The sequence below is a fragment of the Gnatocerus cornutus genome, chromosome 2 (genome assembly GCF_029298725.1).
Source record: "Gnatocerus cornutus isolate USDA-ARS CGAHR chromosome 2, icGnaCorn1.1, whole genome shotgun sequence".
NCBI lineage: Eukaryota > Metazoa > Arthropoda > Insecta > Coleoptera > Tenebrionidae > Gnatocerus > Gnatocerus cornutus.
This window is the reverse complement of record NC_142234.1, coordinates 15257034-15273520: the sequence shown is the minus strand read 5'-3', so window position 1 is coordinate 15273520 and position 16487 is coordinate 15257034. Positions and strand designations below refer to the sequence as shown.

Here is a 16487-nt window from a genome sequence, read left to right as displayed (position 1 = left end):
TTTATAGGGGAGTAGTTATTAAATTAATGATTATGGTTATTTTTTTTAATTTTTCTTATCTATGGGCAAGAAAGTATTTTCACCAAAAAACGTCTGTGCTGTGGATTTCATTGGGTCAATAACACCCTAAAATGATTTTTCGGTAAATCTACTCCAGAGTCTGGAGCTTTGTATCTTGACACACCGAACAAAAAAAGTAAATACATAATGTGTTTGTCCAATGTTTATAGTTTATCCGTAAAAGTGCATGCGACCACTGATTTACCTTATTCGGAAATGCTCAAAGTGCCCTCCAGCATATTTTTCTTCGAGATTCGGAATTTGATGAGATGTTGTGGACCCTGTATGTGGAGAATGATGAGCACGAGAGATTCTGTTTCCCGAAATTGGTGATGTGGCGCATCAATAGTCCTCGAAATAGAACCCGCCGATTTAGGGAAACTCACACACTACCCTCACTTCACCACGCATATTATCCACAGCCATTTTGGCTATAGAAAAACCGCGAAAATCCGTCACGAATATCATACAATAATTCCCCGACGAGAGATGGCAATTTACTAAAGAACCTGAGAATGTAAAGAAAACCTTTTTTTCCAAAAAACTTCGGTTTGAATCTAAAGGAATTAATTGAGTATGTAAACATTGAGAGTGCGCTAATTCTAAATCTTTTTTTTTGTTCAGTTTGTAGAGATTTATCTATCTTTAAAATTTGGCACCTAAAAGCCGACACCCCTTTTGTATTTATTTTAGTACATATTTAATTTTACTCAAAAACATACAACTCTCAGTCTTATGAAGTTTCAAATTCAAAAAGCTGTGTAATTTTGCTTCATTAGCTTAATAAAATTTCGTTTAAAAAAGTTTTTCTTTTATATATTTTAATGCCAATTAACACTCAGCAACCATAATAACAATTATAATGCTGTGTAATGATAATAAATAACGATGACACTAACTCCAGAGTGCCCTCTAAAGTCTGCAAATCCAGTTTCTACTTGAAAAGGAAAGAATCGTAACAAGACTTGATTAAATTCAACCTGAAAAAATCTGTAAAGCAGTAAGGAAAACTCCCCGTTTCTATCAAACTCTAGGCTTCTCTGACACGGTATATTGTAATTTCAGCTTTCACGGTACAAACGTCGGTACGCGCCGTTGAGGTTTGATTTTTAAAAACCAATCAACTCCGCGGTTGTCAACTAAAATTAGAATCTAATTTGGAGAAACTGGAACTGTCACTCAACTACAACTTCGGCACTCATAGTTAAAATTTGATTGGCAATTTATGTCACTTTTATCCGAAATGTGGTTATCAAGTAGGTGTATGTTGTTTGCTTAATATGTCTAAACGACGAAACATTTCTTCCTGAGACCTACGCTAAACGCGGAGAATTTGTTGCAATGCGGCTAGTTTTTCCCATTTTTGTTTTGGCACTGAAATTATTATGAAAATCGTCATGTTTACTAATGTCTTTTGTTCGTTCATTTACACTTGAACTTTATATCATGTCGTAACGTGTACACAGTTTCATTGACAACTGCAGATTTTGAAACCGAGCTTTTCCCATACATACACGTGCATTAATACATGCTTATGACGTCAGTGCATTCTTGCATTTTAAAAAATACTAACAAAGCCGAGATTTGTAATGAAATCTAGCAATGCAATTCGATGTGATTTATGGAATTATGCAACGATTTCTCTTATTAAACGCAAATACGTAAAAACCACCTTCAAAATGCTTAGTTTTATATTTACAACGACGATAACAAACTACATTTGTCAAGGGGATTGTCACTAAAACAAATAACTGACGTCACATTTAACATCGTGCAGATATAAAGTAATCAAGTTTTCCTAGTTACATGTAATGTGAAAAGACGATGGCATCTAATCTAAGAACAGGTGCATGCATGATGTCGTCGGAAGTCCGGTTTGGAACAAAAGGAAATACTCCGGTTAAATTCCTGACAGAATTAGACATGAAATAAACAGTTTCAATCGAACGTAAATGGATCTGATATTTAACTGTATAGTTCGTAGCTGTTCCATGATATGGCTGAGTGTGGGCTATGATAATGAAATGAATTCGTTACCATCAAGTTGTATTAATATGAACACGTTATGGCTTTTACTTTTCGAATTTTTTGTATCATAAACATGATTAGACTTAGACGCAGTGGTCGTTTTTATAGCTGCTTAATTCCGACAGGCTGTTATGTAGATTAGAATATTAATAGTATGTGAAAACGTGAAACCTGAAACACGCGGTATATTCAATCACTTTTGCTTAGATTTCCGGGATATTCAGAAACCTGTTTAATTAATTTCAGTTGGAATTATGGGAAACCATTTAATAAAATTTAGTTGTATGAGGAAAGTTTATTAAAATGCATGTTCAAATGCAAGTGCGAGTTTATTTACACCTTCGAAATTCTGTCATTACATTCTTTTGAGCTATTAGTGAAGGAAATTGTTTTTTCATGCACAGACAGAGATTAACAATAAATTAGCAGTTTGTATTGTTAATGTTCTTGATCAGAGTCTAACGATAACTACAATATTTACAAAAAACCGCAAAAAGGAAACATTTAACGATCATCGGTATTCGACGATTCGTTTAATAACGCTGAAAAACAAAATACACCTGTAATCATTAATTTTACATTTTATGCCAGAGATCTTAGTGCGTTTTATGGATCTATTTGTAATCTCTTTAGCTTTACCGCTTTATGGTCTTATTAAACCCTCCTTTAAATTTACCGAGTTTAAACACTTAATTATTCGAGTTTTTCAGGGTTTTAATAAATATTAATCCATTTTAATGACTCGAGTAAAAGATCGTTTCTTTAAAATAATTGTTTTTTCAATTGTTTACTTATCAATAATGGCGCTTTGTACTCACGTGCTTGAATAAAAGTATATGCAATCTCTTAAGATTTTATTGACGGGGCAAATATCAATTCACTTAGGAAGTAAATAATTTTCTTGTTAAATCGTAACAATTTTCCGATTGGTTTGATTTTTATCGCCAAAATGAAAACTTGTATGTGCCATAAATCGATAATTGTGTGTGTTCACGTATCAGATTGTTAACATAACGAACCAATGACAATAATTTAGAGGCTCTTTCTAAGATGATTCTATTTTTATGAAGCACGTCAGTGAGTGGGAAATGATATTATGTATAAAATTACGTTAGCCAATATTTAGGTTTTTATAAAGCTATTAGATATAGAACATCTGGAAAGCATATGTGAAAACAAATATAATTCAAGCAAAATACTTGTAAAAATGAGAAACATTCACATGTGTTGGACGAGATTAGAGTAATGGTTTATACAGCTCTTTTGTCATTTTCACAATGATGTCGAATATTGTAAAGCGTATTTATGTTTGTTTTATTTATATTGAAGTTTTATTTTCAGTGAAGCAAGTAATTTGATTGTTTACTAGAGTACTCAGTTAGAAATTTTCTAGAATCGTGTAGTTGCACTTTTAGCTATTAAGTCAATTATTCGACCAAGTAGTAGTAGTGGTTTTCAGTAGGTTGCTTTTTCCAAGAAGCACGTAAATACAATGCAATGCTATACATTTTTCGGATTTGTTATCATTCGAAGCGCGTTTCAGAACAAGCCTTAATAACTACTTTTATACAAATCTTTATTTGTTCTGATGCCAAATAAATTTAATTTTTATGGTTTATTTATGATTTTTGTACCTGTTTTCCAAATTCCACAATCCTCAAACTGTTTTCAGTAAAATTTGCGAAAATACGACCTCTGCTTGCTATTTGGACGGTTTGAGACAAGCAGCTTTTTGAGACTTTTCACTCGAGCCTTTTTTGATTCGTTAAAAAATCAGATTCTTTACATACAGTCTATTCTGTAGTGTCTTTTTTATGGTTGGGAAACGTATTTTTCAAAGTATGTATCATAAAAATAACTTTTAAAAAGTAATAGAAATCAACCACATATCATCAAAACCTGTTCTATTTTGATACGAATACAATCTCAGACTTTTTCTTCTTATTCCTTCTGCTTATTTAACAATTAACCTTAATGCATGGAATTATTTCCTGTTCATACATTAAACTTCGCATTTCTCCAAAAGAAACGATTCTTTTTTTAAAATTATACTACCAAGAAAACGAGGTCTTGAGCCGAATTCGCAACGTCCTAAATGCCAGATTTTACAAATATTCCCGGTTGTTTATGAGAACAAGCAATAAACGAACGATGGTCATCAATTTTATGACGTAGGTACAGTGATCTAGTGCCTTTATAATTATCATAAATGTGAATTTTATTCTTTCTCGTGTAAAAAAAGGGATTTAGGACGAGGAGGACGTGCTGGGAAATCAAGATCCATTAAAAGTACGGATATACCTATTTAGTTTAAAGTTGTGTTAAACACTGTTTAAATAAATAAAGCATTACACATAAATAAATGAATTTAAATGCTACAAATACCATCCCTCATTGCCGCTGAAAAGTGTCGACTTCAACATTTTTCTTAAGTATAGAATATTAGTTCCATTCCAGTCGTTTTTCTCGAGAAAACGAGCTTCATTCTTAATTAGGTTATGCCTCGTTTGTTGTGTGGGTCTTATTTTATTCTTGCAAATTTAAGTGTAGTTGATTAACGAATATAATTCATGTCACATTTACAATGAAGTGAATTTACCGTAACTTAAATAACAACACATTATCTGATAAAACAAAGATAGTATTGCTGCTGTCTAGTGTTAGTGCACAATAAACACGTCCTCATAAACGTTGTGTATGTATGAATTTAATAGATTTGTTTATGAAATGTAGCCCACTTCTGTCTGTAGTGAACAAATAGACGAAATCGCTGTTATTTGAAATGGGTTTTTGAATGATGTTGCAATAAATTGTTTGCAAAAAGGGTTTATACAGAGTGTACTAGCGAATATATCACCCTTGACCTACATTTTTATTTGTTGATGGTGTTAATATTATTTATGTGATAGCCAACTGACGTACGTGGTAATAAAATCTTGTATGTGTAGGTACAACTTATTAATTAGACAACCTCATTTATTAATAGAATTAAATTACATCTGTAACTTGGTTAATAAACGGATGTCCAACTACCTAATAATAGAGCAAAGATTCCGTAAGTTAGCATAACGACAAACTTGAAACTCAATGGTTGGCCCTAAGGGAAATAAATTATTAATCTCACTTTTACCGGCAGTCTTCCCGTAATGGTGAGCCAAGTCCAATTTTCAGCCAATTGAATTTATTATTGAAATATTATTTGCACTCGTAAGCTGTTATACCATTCAACCTACTGTTTCACATTATTTTTACTCTAGTTTGATTGAACATTACTTTATTTATTGCTGAATTGCTAAGTCCTATTGATTTGTGTCACGTGAATGAAATATATTCTCGTTTCTAAACACGAAGTGACAATATCATATATCAAATTCGTGGAACATACCAGTATTGAACTTAATATTCACCATACGTCTTGCCTGTCCAAATTGGATTTGATAGTTACAAGAAAAAATGGATGACCAACGGTTGTTTCGAAAATTGATTACAGGCTTATTTCAGTTGTTTATGATTTCCTGTTGGTACACGTGAACTTTTAATACGTACAGCGTGTCTATAAATTATTCGGAGATCAAACGCATATGAAAATGCAATATTATTAGTTCCTCAAAGAATGATTTGAGACACAACTGCAACTAACATAGGTGACCTTATCAACACATTTCGCTCGCGGCAAAATAATTTATGATATAAATTCAAGAGCCATCTCGATCCACAATCGTTTATAGACTCTCTGTACATGTGTCCACAACTGGACGTTGTCATAACAAATTTTCTAAATTAATAGATTTATCTAGGTTTCTATTATTTGTGGTATTTTGATGATCAGTTATGATTTATGACCTATACCTGTTGCTTCAGTTGTAATTATTGCACTTACATTACACATTAAAAAACAAGTAAACACAACGAACCTACTCAGCCAAGAAAAATGATTATATAATGAAAAGTTCTCCATTTTATGTGTTGTTGCGGGTTTTAATTTTGCAACAGATAATACAATCTTTTAGCAATTGTCTTTTATTTCTTTAAAAGCATGCAGGCGTGTTTATTTAAAAGTTTTTCTTATCATGTTACGAAAAACATCAACAATGTTTTAAATTCAGCACAACAAACATTTCTATACGCAACGGTAAATTTGTTGATGTTGGAAATGTCTTCATATCTTAAACAGAATGTGTTTTATTAGGTGATTAATGTTTTATTAATAGATCAGTCAATGAATAGGGAGAAAGCATGGGCGTAGATAGGATTTCGAGTAAACGGGGACAAACATAACTTTATCTTTAAGGAGGTTTCTACTTTTGACCTGGTGACTGAGCCAAATTACAAAATTATAGAACAAAAAGAGAAATTTATACTAAAATATACCAATTTTGAATTGCTTTTAAACTCTGTTAAATTGTACAATTATAAAGCAGAAGAGAGTTTGTCCTAAAGTGTGCTTAAATTACAGTTCGATATTTTGCTTCAGCAGAAGAATACGCTTTTGACTTCTGCACGTCAGAAAGTCCAAAATGAAGTGTTGTTTAGATTTGTATTATAGTTAAAGTTAATTATCACCGGCACCAAAGGCAAAAATTAAAGCAAAAAAAATCAATTGGTGATATTGTACAATCAACATCGAACACTTAATGTATCGGCTACTAAATTACAGCCGAGGAATTTGATTGCTATTTAACAATACACTTCACACCAATTTATCGAACCGAAAAATAATATAATTAATGAAGTAATTAAAAAGTGACTTTTAAACTTTTAAAACTGTTTACGCAGTCACGAAGCTTTATTAAACCAAACTTGAGAATTGAACACAGAAAGTTTTCCTTTGCATCTTAAGTAACTTTGGAATTTCTTTCACTAATTTACAAAATTAATTTATAAGTATGAAAAAGTAGGTTTTCTTTCAATTCACGAAATTCGTTTAACGATTCATCAATTATATTTTATACAATGGAATGAAGTGGAAAAATGCTGCGAACTTTTTTAAATAAATTGTTACTGAAGCACTTGGGTTCTAGTAATCAGAAACTTCTGAACACTAATTTGAACTACTGACTTATAGACTTATAGAAATCGAATTTGCAACCATCATCAAAAACCCATATTCCATGGTCACAAGTTGTAAGTGGGACTAATTTCAGGTGTCTGTTATCAATCATCTGAGGAAATGACAATTTCAAAGTCGGTGGATGACGAATATCGACTGACGGCTGATCAAAACTACTCTCTCATACGACGGAAATATTAGCATTTGAACACTCAATAAGTGTTCATAATTAGAAGTGCAGTGTAACGCGGCATAATAAAGGCAGTGGCGTGCTGTAGAGATGGCAGCGGGAGGGAGCTAACGGTGGAGGATGCTGGGAGGCGTAGGGGCGGCCGGCAGTGCGGTCTCTGCTCGCTGGTCGCCCGCGCCTTCCGCAGAGCCGTGTGTGGAGCACCTAGCCGACGTGGTAGTGGAGAATCGTACCAAGAGCTCACAGCTCCACTAGCTGAAGAAGAGAAAGTGAGTATATCTTAATGAAGTTGTGAAGGATAATTTTATAGCATGTTTAGAATTTTTTGCACAATGAGGTGTTCTAGTAACCTAAAAATTAAGAGAAGTTCATGGGTGTAACTGTTACTATAAAATTCGGTAAATACACAAACAACTCCAATTTGTATATGTGTATAAGAGTGTGTAAATAATAACAAATCATACAGAGTGTTAGAAAAAGTATGCGCCAACGCATCAAATTGGAGGCGTTTCAGTACTAAATAATTTGGAAACATTTAAACTTGAAGACGAAGAACAAGGACACAAGCCGTACTCAACACTAGTTTGTCTATTTTTGATACTGTGATGTCTTATACATAATACTTCAGAAGTTCATCTTTATGTTGTCTCTTATATCATAGTCATTTATTTATATCAGTCGTGTTTATATTCACATTCCACCGGATTGAAATTTTGCAGACACCTCGAAATCATAACGCGTGTCAGAAGTTTAAATAAAGTCTATCATTATTATCGATAACATAACTTTTGGAATTTTTTGAATCTCCAGATAACTTTTTTTTTCTATTTATTTCAACCGCAATTACATCCGTTGCTAGGCAAGAATCTCTCGTTGATAACCGATTCAGTCAAAGCTCTTCAGGGATAATTACAGATTAATATCGTGCGCTCAATGAATTTAACGTCAAAATAGATTTTGAAATGAGCAACGCTCCACTGTCGGTGAAAATATGATTTGATTCAATGGTTTCGTTAAAATATCGCCAAAGTCTGTAATTAAATTATAGATATTTCGTTATGCGGAACAGTCCAACACGATTCAAACCACTGACACTGGCAGGGATTACAATTTTTTTTGTTTTCATAATTTCAGACAACAGGTAAAACGCCACCTGTGTCAATCAGAACACATTTGACATGCAGCAGCGACCATAAAGTTAATTTCATCAGTTTGCGGCTATATGCAATATGTAATTAATAAAGATTTCAGTTTGGCATGAAAATGATTTTATGTGGTTTTAGTAAAATTTCTGACAGCGTTAATAAAACTGTTTTAACTGTAAAAAATCAGCCTTGCAGTCATATTGTTTTACGCCTTTTTTAAAACTGCCCTAAATCACAAAATGCTTTTAGTAAACCATTTGAACAAAAATACATTCCGTTGTTCGCCAGCCAATTTGTCACTCCGTTATTTTTCCTTTGCTTTTCACGGAGTATAAAGCGTTTTATCGTCGATATAGTTTATTCTAAGTGACGCGTGTGTATGTTTGTCTTTCACTGCAATAGATATGTTTAGATAATATCAACACACTAACTCTATTGAACATTTAACATTATACCAATGGTCAGGTAACTTCCTTTGATTTCTGCTTGAGCGGTTGACATAGCAACTTCTGCCCGGGCTTTCCCGGGACATAGATAAACTGTTGATCGCAACAAGTTCAATTTAATGATTTGCCGGTTAATTTGAGACACAACTTTTTTATTTGTTTTTGTTGATTGGAACAAAAATCTTTTAGTCTGTTCAAGTGGGAAGCTACGTATTTTGCTGTATAAACAGATGAGGGAGAATAATAAAAGAGGATCCGCCCTCTCCACTTACAAACGTATTTCGAGAAGAGTTTTTAATATAAAAGCAGTATATTTACGTTTGGTAGAAAATGTTTTGCAGAATTTCGTATAATTGGAACTTTCATGAGAAACTTAAACTCTTCAAAATCTCTCCAGGTACTGTTCAATTAACTTAAAAAGTTGGTGAATGCTATAGAAAATTTGTAACTACATAATTAATTACTTTTGAATAAGTTTGGGACTAAAGTTTCAAACTTTTTCATACACTCATTTCCACTTACCTCATCTGCGAGGAAAAACTTCCGAGCTGAAATGTGGGTTCCGCTTGGATATTTTTTTAAACACGTCCGTCAACACAAAGTTACTAGAATATTTATTTATCGCAACTTTGTACGAGGGTTAAATATAAACTTGATGTATGGTAGGACATGTAAATACATCCTTTCTTTTCTTGTCGTTCTAGCGATAACAACTGCATTTATAGAATAAAACTTCAAGAACGTTTTTACTGCTTACCGTCAGTTGTTCCTTTTGGATCCCGAGAAAGTAAAGTCCGTTTTTTAAAAAAAAAAAACACCAACACCGCAAGTCCGTTTTTTTTTTAAAACCACCAACACCGCAATCTACCCCTGCATTACAACCGGCAACGTTGCCTAGGGAGATTTTTGGTTAGAAAATAGTGGTCAAATTTTTGACATTTCTGATAATTAGGCAGTGTTTCTGTTAAAAACGTTTCTTTTACAGCTTGTTGGATTGCAAATCAAAGAATTTAATAGTTTTTAGACTCGGCACAGCCTGAAAGGCCGTTTTGTGAAATCAAATTGTCAATTAGGCAGCTAACCTATTTGATGTTATCTCCAAAAAGTCACCATCAACGATGTTGCCGGTTGTAAAGTGCTGGGAGAGTGCGGTGTTGGTGGTTTTTTAATAAAAAAACGGACTTTAGCTTAAACCGTTGGAGATTTCCATATGAAAGAATTTTATTTCAGTTATTAATTTTTCATATGCGCACCAAATGGTGGATGCGTCGTAATAAGTTATAAATTACAAATTTTACACGTGTCGATTCGTAGACTGCATGGCATTGAATGAGAGTTCAAATTTGATTTAAACTAATGATCTACTTCAGGGAAGCAAATATGGTGGATGCGCCGGTTTATTTTACACTCAAGTATTTTTAATGTTTTCTTTTTTCTATCATAATAAACCTATTGAAAGAGCAATTATTGATATAGTATAAAATATCAGAACGTTTTGATATGATGTCGAGTTGGTTGTACGAGAGTTATCTGAACTTGGCTGTACATAAATTTGCCTCAAGTACCTATCTAATCTGAAGCATAATTATTCAAACAAGGCATTGCATGCTTTCATAACAGTACTGCCATAATTTATTAACTTTTTTATTCAATATATTTTATACGTATCGTGTAATGTAAATTTATCAAGTAATATCGTAACGTGCATGTACGATCATGGTGCTCCAAGCAATTAAACCTAAAGTAATTGAACAACTGTACGCTATACAAATTAAGAATTATGATACAATAACAGACCCATCAAACAGAAACCCAACAGTCTTTTTGCATTGCAATTCTATTAATAGAATCTTTATAGCCGACCACCCACGAAATCTTCATTTAATAATTACAGTCTGTGAGTAATTAATTTGATATTGATTAATACGTTGCTATATGAAAGTATTGTTTGCTTAAACACAATGTCAAGACTTTTTGTTTTTTGTTTAAATTGAACCCTTATGGATGTCGAGCATACCTGCGGTGTAAAGAGAAATATTGCTGATCCCAAGATCAAATATTTGTTCATGAATATATAGCGCGTAACTTGATCCTAATTTTCAAGAGGCAACAAGGGAAAAAAGAATGTTTTTCAGAAGCTTGTTTTCAGAGAAACCGGTGTTTTACATAATTTTATCCAGAATATCGATCAGTCTGATCTTGGCTTTCTACAAAGTATATTTTTAAGTACGAAAATAAACACTTTAGAATATTATTGCAGTGCGGCACTTATTGTTTTTATAATGAAACGTTACTAGTTAATAAACAAATAGTGAAATCTCGAAATGTAATGGATTGCTACTTAAACATTTGAAATTCGCTCTTGAAAACAGTTCTTTAGGAAAGGATACTTTATTTCGCTTATTTTATCATATTCGACTTCATAACACTTTGTAAAATTAAATCAGTACGTTTGTTTAGCGCAAACATTTGTATTTACCAACTTTCATTCATTCCAAATCAGTGTCCAGTTACTTTATTTAAACTCGAATATAAGCAGTTAATCTCCTAATTGTTTGAAACTAACGGCAAACTGTTACGCTCATTGTGGATCATGAATGGTCTAACTTCATTGAGAGGAAAGTAATGATTCTAATCAACGAGATCCTTTAAGTCTAAAATAATCACAACTTGAGCATAAATTTTTAACTTAAGTAAACTTTTAACGGAAAATCTGTTTAGTATCTGAACATATTCTTCTCAAGTCAATTGAATTTCGACAGCATATTAGAATCTTTTTGTTTTTAGTGTAAACAAAATAAACTTGGAAACTTTACTATTGCGATCGCAGGAAGTGAAAGAACTTGCAATTTTCAGTTATTTTTGCAATATGTTGTTAAGTCTTAAATGTCACGTATTAAAGAGGGGAATTTATAGACATAATAGAGCAATTTGCATATCTTAAAAGTAAAAGTTTTAAGCTGAAAATTATCTGAAAGTAGTTCGATATGCAAATATTTTTTACTGTTTAAATTTGAGGTAAAATATTTTCGAGTCTTATATTTAAGAATACATCCTTCATTATGTAACCCGTACAATAATAGCCATCTATATTTTTGACCAATACCAATGTGCTGAGCATACGTTTTGAAATCACTTTGTTAGCTGTGTCTCTATTCCTAGCAAAGTTACCGTAACAGAAATACCGATCGTGCTAGTTATCTCTCAATACACCGCACCGGTGTAATTATACTACTAATGTGGTATAATTAAACTGTTACGTAAGAACATTTAGCGTAATAATCTAATAATACAAACTTTTTAGTCCATAATTTGAAAATACTTGTTTTTCTGTTGAGATACCTTCTTTCCTTGCGTAATTTCCACCTTTGACCCGTTTAACGAGCAAAAAAATTACCTTTTATGGCTTTTCGTGGCGAGTTTTATTGTTTTTTGGATAAAGATGTTATTATCTGTAATCTACCTCTGACTAATTTGTTGTGAATGAAATCACTATTCGCTTCCACCGGTTGAAAGACAATATAAAAAATCTTTGTGGAGTTTTATTTATGATCATGATTACGAGCTTTATTTATATTTATGGTAGATGTAAAACTCAAATTCTGTGTCTTCTTCTTCTATACGGTTTATCAATATGTAGTAAACGTGTTGTATCTTTCTTGCACGTTTCTGCATTAAAAATCAACCGATGAAGTGTTTTAGCTAATAGCTTTATAACAGAATTGTTTGTTTCAACTTGGATCAGTTTGTCTACAACTTTTATTAGCCTCTTTTCTAATTTGGATGAATTCCAGTGATATTCCACGTCCAAAAGCAGTTTTATTAAGGGAGAAAAATTTGTTTTTCTTGGCAACGGTATTGTGTTTAGTTCTATTTTTTCTTTATTTTCGTCACATTTTTTTGGTAATTTTTGCATCGGATTTACTGCGATTGGAAACAGGGGAGATTTACCGCAGCGGCCCTAAAGCGGTTTCAAGTTTTAAAATCGGAACTATTCGAAGCGTACGTACGTGCAGTTGATCTTGTTACGTGCCAGTAAATTGAAATCAATTTTCGGAAACTGTGAGGGTATCAGGAATAAAATCAATAACTGGTAATAATTAATGGTAGTGATGCGATGATAACAGAAGAAAGATAAAATTCACAACATTGTGTATTGTACTAAAAGCCCGCGGCAACACGAGTGCAGATTTTTTTACACTATAAGCCTCACAGGTGAGTTGACATGAAATTATTTTGCTTCATGCAAATTTATTTCGACCTGGGACGCATGTCTATATTATTTTATAATTTAAGAGAAAATTTCTCGAAAGTTCATTACGTAATGTTTATAAAATAAATATGCTTGGACGCTCCTATGAAAGTACATTCGTTCTTGGCTAATTTTCTAAAATTAAGATGCACCATTGTCTTCTATCGAGAATTTGAACGGGATGCGCCTAGCTGAACAGCTGATGAAATGGAGGCTTGCCCTGACCTGTTTGGCTATTTGCCAAACTTCTAATCAGGTGTGTATTGGGTCTTGATTACGTCACAATACGTCATGTTTGTGATATATCAAATTTTTACCAGCTATGACGTATCACTGCTTAAATCGAAGCACAATTTATGTAAATCGTGCTCTTGTGACTTTTTCCCAATTTTTTTTTACATGTTAAGACATGTATAGGGCGCGGAGCCAATGTTGGGTATTAATGGATCCGCGTTTTCTGTATCTAACTTTAGAATTACACGTGATAAATCTCATGATTAAATCCGCATAAAAAGCGCGTCTTGTTGATTTATTGGTATCCAGATTAATTCCCGTTTCAGCTACGTTGTTCTAATGATTGTATCTACATGATTACATTAAAAAATTCTTGGTTGTTATTATGATTAATTGAACGATGAAAATTATTCAGTCCGCTTTTGTTTTAGCCAATTTTATAAGTGGACAACATTGTCACATTGGCGCTCTAATAATAATAATTAAAATGTTCAATTAGCGTTAATTACATTTTTGGAAATCCGACCCACTTGTGTTATTGAATTTGAAAGTTTTCATTTCATGTCGTTTTAATGTAAGAGAATTAAACTAGCGTCATTGGTCCCTTGCGTATAATTTCCGGAGAATTAAATTACGGACTTAACGGACCTTTAGAGCTGAACTTATCCCGTAACAGCGATGAAGCGCTCAGACGAATGCGATGCTGAAAATGGAACTCTGATGAATCCTTTTTATTCTTGGTATAAAAATGAGCTTAGAGCATGAACATGGATGGAAATACAAGTGCAGTGTATTCACCGGCTAAAAGCCATTCGAGCTTACACGTTTAGTACTACCGATTTTACAAAATTTTCTAAATCGAGCGGAAAATTTACAAGAAATACGAATCGAGAAATAATAAAATTTATGTTTGCGTGTGTTCCCGTGAAAGAAAACACGTCAATTTTGCTGCAGTTAATCAAATGATGTCATGTTGATTTACTGTTTTTTGTTTTGCTTTATTTACCGTGTGAGCAATGTTTGTTAATATTTTTGTTGGTATATGCATAAACAGCGTACATTTCGATGGAGGGCAGACCACAGAGAAGCCACATGTCACAGGCTGACACTTTATTTATATCTACAAAAAACCACATTGTCGGTGGCACTGTTTTGCGCTCCTATATTTGATAAAGCTCTACTTACAATTGGCGTGAAAATTTGTGGATTTTGGGAGCAGAAAGAGTCATTTTAACCAACTTTACGTTGTTCAAGTGTCGGCGTTCACTTTTAGTGCTTGTTCATTATTTTCTGCTAATGAAGCTTAACGTTTCCTCTAATTAACAACATTTATTGCTTCACAAGTTTTTAACAGCTGCAAAATCTGTACTAAAATTTAATATAACTAAACAACTTTCCATTCATGGCTTTGCTTCGTTATCTTAGAACAAGGATTTTAATGTAAGCACAGATAGAACAAAATTAATTAAGGAACTACACGAACAACCAATTTCAATTTTATATTTAACGGGATTATGATACAATATGTGTTTACAAAATTTTAATGCATTCTAAAATGTGTTAGACACAAGTTTAGTGCATAGACGATACACTTGATGACATTATGTAAGTTTAAATAACAGCTCGGGAAAATTTGATCATCGTTTACATTCTAAACTAATATGTTGATTAGCAATAATGAAAAATCTTATTAACGGTTTTGTCTGACAAAAGTAAAAATGTTATTTCAACATAACGGATAAATATTTACTTTCATACGCTAAAGATTTTCGACAACACAACTCTTGCTCTATTGCCAATTCGTACTAAAAATCCGAAACTTTATTTTTACTTGCACATTTATTGTTATTTCGCTCTGCATATTCATTTTCTTTCCGTATTACCTCAGATTTTGTTGGTGTGTTATTCTAAAGAGGAAACATGTGAATATTTATACCAGTATATTTAGGTTGGTGCATATTTTTAGATGGAAAAACAAAGCTGCTAGTTCAAACATGTCACACTCATTTATTATTTCAAATCCGTGAAAATTACTCATTTATTAATTTAGTTTTGTTAAAAGAACACTGAAATAAAAATTTAATTTTAGTCAGAAAAAAGTCAAGAAATTTCTTGCTTTACAACCTAGATTTTTCATTTGAATAATGCATCCTTTTATTATAATTAAGTCCTTGACTTGTACGTCTTTAATCTAAGCTAACAATGAAACATTCATACGATAAAGAAATAACTTTTAATTTCACTGCATTTTGCCTTAGAAAAAAAATATCAGCACATCGCGAATTTCATTTAAGTGCATACATATGTTTTGTTCAACAAAGTTAATTGTTTTCAATTCTCTCTTCAATTGTTGCCGTTTTAGCATCTGTTGTTTGGAATAAATTCTGGAAATATAAATGTTGGCGCCATAATGTGTTTTTGTGATTAAGATTTATTGATGTCTAATGCTTGTTAGACCTTTGACATTGACAGTATTTCTAGAAAGCAACTATAGTAGCAAAAATTTTTTAAGCTGCCCATACCTTATTTCTTTTCGTATTCTGTATGTTCCCGTAATTTTATTTGACAATGATTCATATTCATAATATTTTTTTTTTGTAGCAATCTTTCAATTCTTCAATTTATTACCATCGATTTTTTGTACCTTCTTACTATATTAGGTAGTAAATTTGTAGATTTTATTGGATCCCTTAATTTTCAATTCGGTTTTAGATGCTTAGGAGTTTTTAGATTATTTTACAATTTTTAAAGTGCTGTTATTTTCTTACTTTTTCGCTTTGTCTATACATATAATGAACAACTTTATTGCCTGAAAGTGGCGTTCAAAAAATTAATAAGTTCATAATTCATATTGCAAAAATTTTCTGTCACAGAGCATACTTTTTATCAACGCTATTTATTTCATTGACCCCGACTATATAAATATTAGTAGAAGATTATTAGCCAAATAAACATACGTATGTTTTACAACAGGTAAACAAGCAGAGTTTCTTTAGTTCCCGTTTTTTACTAAATTTTTGTGGTATATAAAATACAAAAATATGTATTTTTACTTCTAATTATTCTGAGTATTATAAGTTAT

At 32.3% G+C, this 16487-nt stretch overlaps 1 protein-coding gene across 5 annotated transcripts in view; it reads left to right on the top strand.

Moving 5' to 3' along the window:
* Nucleotides 1–16487, top strand: part of LOC148179445 (uncharacterized) — a 48123-nt gene that overhangs the window by 14482 nt on the left and 17154 nt on the right. The window contains exon 2 of one of the 5 annotated variants that reach the window (XM_088031020.1): nucleotides 7233–7597. The exons of the other annotated variants lie outside the window; for them this stretch is intronic. The gene's annotated coding sequence lies outside the window, so the exon portion shown is untranslated. The remainder of the gene's footprint in view (nucleotides 1–7232; nucleotides 7598–16487) is intronic. 5 annotated transcript variants of the gene reach the window in all.